At 40.8% G+C, this 5965-nt stretch overlaps 1 pseudogene; it reads left to right on the plus strand.

Annotated features, from left to right (window-relative positions):
• Positions 1–5965, plus strand: part of LOC106530681 (glutamate receptor 2-like) — an 86937-nt pseudogene that overhangs the window by 66308 nt on the left and 14664 nt on the right.

The raw sequence follows: 5965 nt of genomic DNA on the forward strand, positions 1-5965 counted from the left end.
GGTCAGAAGATGGTACACTGTGGTCATAAAGGGATGGACATGGTCAGAAGATGGTACACTGTGGTCATAAAGGGATGGACATTGTCAGAAGATGGTACACTATGGTCATAAATGGATGGACATGGTCAGCAACAATACTCAGGTAGGCTGTGGCGTTGACTCGATGCTTATTTGGTACTAATAGGCCCAGTGTGCCAGGAAAATATTCCCCACACCATTGCACCACCACCAGCAGCCTGAACCATTGATACAAGGCAGGATGGATCCATTGTTTCACGTTGTTGAAGCCAAATACTGATCCTACCATCTGAATGTCACAGCAGAAATAGAGACTCATCAGACCAGGCAAAGTTTTTCTAATCTTCTATTGTCCAATTTTGGTGAGACTGCAGCGAATTGTAGCCTTGGTTTCCTGTTCTTAGCTGACAGGAATGGCACCAGTCTGGCCATTCTCCTCTGACCTCTGGCATCAACAAGACATTTGCTCCCACAGAGCTGCCACTCACTGGATATTTTCTTTTTTGGACTATTCTCTATAAACCCTAGAGATGGTTGTGSGTGAAAATCCCAGTAGATCAGCAGTTTCTGAAATACTCAGACCAGCCCWTCTGGCACCAACAACCATGCCACGTTCAAAGTCACATATCACCTTTCTTCCCCTATCTGATGCTCAGTTTGAACAGCAGCAGATCGTCTTGACCATGTCGTTGCTGCCATGTGATTGGCTGATTCCACATTTGCGTTAATGAGCAGTTGGACAGGTGTACCTAATAAAGTGGCCGGTGAGTGTAGTTTTGCAAACAACAGTTTTAACCCACAAAGTCCTAAATCTGACCTGAATACACAGAAATATGACCCGATTCTGTTTTCTGGTCATAAGGATTGTCTGAACACGGTGTTAGATTTTTTAGTTTGAGCTTTTTTTGGTTTAAAATTGTTTATTGTTAAACCTGAACAATTCAACTGAAGCCCATTTAACCATGGACAAGAAAACATAGCAACCTAAAAATGACCAAGACAAACTCAGTCCACTGTAATCTGTAGAGGTTTTATTTTTTTGGCATGTGTAGATATAAACACACGTCAAAAAAATGCAGGCCTGCCAGGATGTACACAGCTGAGAAGAATAAGATGTGTGTGAATATTGTCACTGAGAAAAAAAACTTTGTTAGCTCATCAGATTAATCCAGAACATCACAAGGTGCAGAGGAGATCTCATGTGTTCATAAATAGTTGTGTGAAGTTGAGCGTAATTTGTGGAAAAGTGTTGGGAGGCAGCGTTTTTTGGTATCACACTGAACAAATGATAATCAGGTATTTTACTGTAGTTCCTGAGCCAAGCCATGCAGCTGAATAAGAAGACTTCATGATTCTAAAATATAAGTTTTCTGGCCCATGGCAAAAACACTCCACTGAGACTTCACGTCAGCCATTTAATAACTAAAGCTCTAAGTTCTACCAAACTCATAAGYTTCTCTGTGTTTATTATTAAAGAGGTGTTTGCTAGGTTCAGACCGAACATGTTTGGAGCATCAGGAGTGTCAGGTTTACATGCAAAGTCTGTGGTGGACATACGTCAAGGAGCYTTGGAAAGTGCTGTGGTGCGTCTTGCGCGTTTAGCGTGGCAGGTGCGGTTTGAGCATTTGATGTGTGTGCGGTGTGTCCCAAGCAGCAAATGCTGGAGTTGCAAAATCGGAACTTTTGCTACTCAATGATCCATGTCAACCAATCAGAAGAGACTCTGCTAAATGACGTAGTGGTGCATTTTCCAACACGACGGTTTCCTGAATGATGCCCGCCAACGTGAGAAAATGGACAGGATCTCTTTAGCTGAAGTCGACCGTCTGTAGTTGGTGTCCTGGCAGGAAATATTGATCCTGATGCAGGTCAGCGGCTCATCAAATTGACCACCAGTGGTGGGCAGGGCTGATTCTAAATTTAGTTGTGCAATTTCTAAAGCGCTAGTCAATTTCTTTAGGTCCAAAGATTCAACAGAGCATATGCTCAATCAAACTTGGTGGAAACTAATCATGAAGCGCAAATCTATCACCATTCATTAGAAAACATTCCAGTGACACTATAAGACATGTCAGCAGCACAATACTGCCAATTAGTGGAAGGATAATTTCCATTCATAGACTGGCACATGTCGTCGCAGTTTGGGGAGGTGATTTGTTGAAACAGACTTTTAAATCATGGTGTTAAAAATATTTGTGGGTTGCTAGTTCTGCTGCTTCTTGGTCATTGTCTTATGTTTATTTTATGGCTACAGTAAGAAAACATGCAGCTATATTAGGAATTTTAAACTGTGTATTGTAAAACTGAAGCGATGCGTTCTGGGTAGCCTACAGGACGAACAGGAACCTGTTCATTTCAAAATAAGTGTGTGAATTTAAACTGTTTCCTGTGAGCTTCAATACGACGTGAGACAGCGTGTTGGTGAAGATGCAGCGGGACATAAATTATAATTCCTTCCTCTACTTTCCAAAGCTCATATAAGTATATAAACAACAATATTAATGGCTGGATWTTGTTTGTTTGTCACTCAGCTCCAGTTGCTTCCTGCCACGCAAAGAATTGTGGGAACTCTCTTCTAAATGAAAACATCACACACTGAAGGAGAGTCAGGTCGAGTATAAAGCTCTGTGAACACAGTGCTGCCTGAGGGGTCGCTGTTTCCACACAGTGGAGCTCTATTGTGTTTACAAGAGATGGCTTTCTCCTCCAATGTACAAGAAAATGATGATCAAATTTTAATGAAGTATATTGCTACAGAATGTAGTGGGATTAGACAGTTCTCTCCTTTTTCTTTAGACAATATTGGCAATTGAACGTATAACGTTATTTGCAATTAGTTCTACTTAATTCTAAATTTAGAAAGCACAAACCTGCACATCATTTGAAGAAATTTAAAAAAAACCTAAATCACAAAGGAGAAATTTAGGTCTGTAATTAGCACATTTGTGCTTTAGGGTACTAGTGCCCACCACCACTGACCATGATGTCAAACTGGACTCGTATAAAAATAGTTCTGAAAGCGAACCTCTTCAGCTCCTGGAGTGTGAAACTCACAGAACTCCTCTGAATTATCTGGTGAATTAATTGTGAATGAATCATCTGGTGAGCGTGACGTGCTCTTGCTCTCAGTAAATAAAGCAAAGCCACTTTCTTTATTTCATCTGCCATTAAACAGAGACKGGCAGAGGAAAACAAGAGTCTCTTCCCGACATACGTCTACGCTCACACTAAATGCGACTGACCTGAAAGAGCACAAGCATCCAACTTGATGTGTCGGGTGTGTTTTTGATGCTCAGAACGTGTTCGGTGTGAATGTAGCATAAAGGGGAAATGTGTCTCAGCCTCATGTGTCAGTAAAAACAGCAGTGTGTGTGCACACCTACACAATCACTTTGTTTGTGTCAAATACATTTTTACACTCCACTGTTTATTTAGACTTTTTTTTCGCTCATTCTCCATTTAATTCATCATTTTCCTGCATCTAGAAATCATTTCTGATTGCGCAGAGAGGAGAATCACACACGCAGGACTTGCATCTATTTTACATATTTAAATGGAGGCGTGTCGAGAGGTGTTTCACCTACGCTCAGTTCCACATTCGTTGGGATGTATAACCGAAAGTTGCACAGAAACATGCGTGTGTACGGTTTTATACATCCGAAAATTTCTGTACATACACACTTTTCCACTTTTGTGCATATGCCAACTTTTAGTTTGCAAGATGTTCACTCTTTTATACACGAGTCCCCAGATGTCAAACTGAATGCAGCACCATAAATGTCTTCCTGATGGATGGCTGATAATGTGATCTATGAACCACTGGATAGATTTAATTGTCGCACTAAGAAAGTAAGTGTACAGTGTGCCTGTACATCTCGAGACTGGTTCCTCGCTCGTAGCTGGAGGACCGGTTTCTTGTTCACACAAATATCTGTAAATCTTTGTGGTGCTACAGGTTTCTGAAAACCATCCTTGTTTTCCCTGAAACAATCTTCAGCTAGCAGACATCCTGCAATCTGTCACCAGTAGAGCGACGGAGCTACTGAATAAATCTTTGTACTTATTATTTGTAGTTAAAACAGCATTCAGCTGTTTTGATTGTCTGAGAATTGTGCTTTTTAGGATATAAGATGTGAGTACACAGTCCTGCACTTAAGTACTTCTGTTGAATGTAGTTCTAACAAGCACTGTGTTTATGTAGAAATCAAGTGAACCTGGCGGTGTTAAAGTTGAACGAGCAGGGCCTGCTGGACAAACTGAAAAACAAGTGGTGGTATGACAAGGGAGAGTGCGGCAGCGGAGGAGGGGAGAGCAAGGTTAATATACACACTCACGTGCACACACAGACACACACACACACAACACACACACACACACAACCCTAGTAGGTACAGGTGAAGGTAAAGCAACTTAAAACTGGGATCATCTGTTGTGTGAAAAATAATAAAAAATAAGAAGCAGCACCGTTACAATGCTACATGTAGCACTTATATTAATGTTCAGATGTGGTTTTTACAGCAACAGAAGAAAATACAAAACTCATATTATTTCAATAAAAATTCAGCTGTTGTTCATGAGCACTGTGTCCGAAATACAGATAGCATTGTCTTCTGCACTGCTTCTTCCATTAAGATGTTGGACCGTGTTTGGTTGATGTTGAGATTTCTAAAGTCTAAATCAGGCTTTGATGYCCTCAGACCAGAAGACATCAACATCAGAGCTTTTGACAGAGGGTTTGTAAGACCCGTCCAAACTCTGTGCATCAATCGCTCTTGTCCTGTAGGAAACTGCAGCTGAAAAACAGCCGCTTTTCATCGCAGCGCCTCTCATAATGTGTCTCTGGGGCTAAACATTGGAGCTTAAAAACAGAAAATTATCACTAAAATATCTTCATATAGTTTTTAAATCTGGGGGGATGGAGACGTTGTACTTCTAGGTTTAATATGGGGTCACTAATTTGTGTAAATACCAGTGGTTCATGGGCTCCTCCTTGGTTACAAGAACAATATGAGAACCGCTGCCTTCTTAATAACATAAGATAACATTGATAATGATGTTATTTATGTTATTCCCATTGAAGAGTGCCAGTAAACCTTGCCGTATTGAAACTGAATGAGCAAGGGACCCTAGACAAGATGAAAAACAAGTGGTGGTACGATAAAGGCGAGTGTGGCTTCAAGGACTCTACCAATAAGGTTAGTTTTGTGTTTGTGGGTCATTCACTGTGCATGGTAACCTTACAGTTTAGTTCCAGCTGAGGAAAATCAAGGTGTCAACATTCTCTGTTCAAACAGACTCATTTGATTTGTTTCTTGTCTTTGCTGTTTGACTTCTGTTTTTCTTCATGTTTTATCATATAACCACAAACCTGCATGTGATTATGTGATGGAGAAATACACCTTTAGCAATAGCAGTTTCATGGGAAATCTCACAAATGTAACATTATATTGTTAAAATGCCACAAATTAGAGCAAATTGTTTTTCAATTGACCATGAAAAATCAATGTTTTAAGGAAATTCTTATGAAATGTGTGTTGTCCATCTTTTCTGTATAAAAACGTGTCTTTCTTTATGGAAAAACCTCTCGTGTGTTTCCAGTGACAAGACTCATGAAAAAAAGTTCTTCACTTAATGAGCTGAAATGATTTAGACATGAAAGTTGAACATTTGTCTGTGTGTGGTGGACCTCTAGTCTGTGTGTAGTGGACCTCTTGTTTATGTGGTGGACCTCTTGTCTGTGTGTGGTGGACCTCTTGTCTGTGTGTGGTGGACCTATTGTCTGTGTGTGGTGGACCTATTGTCTGTATGTGGTGGACCTATTGTCTGTGTGTGGTGGACCTCTTGTCTGTGTGTGGTGGACCTCTTGTCTGTGTGTGGTGGACCTATTGTCTGTATGTGGTGGACCTATTGTCTGTGTGTGGTGGACCTCTTGTCTGTGTGTGGTGGA

The sequence above is a fragment of the Austrofundulus limnaeus genome, unplaced genomic scaffold, assembly GCF_001266775.1.
Source record: "Austrofundulus limnaeus strain Quisiro unplaced genomic scaffold, Austrofundulus_limnaeus-1.0 Scaffold546, whole genome shotgun sequence".
Classification (NCBI taxonomy): Eukaryota; Metazoa; Chordata; class Actinopteri; order Cyprinodontiformes; family Rivulidae; genus Austrofundulus; species Austrofundulus limnaeus.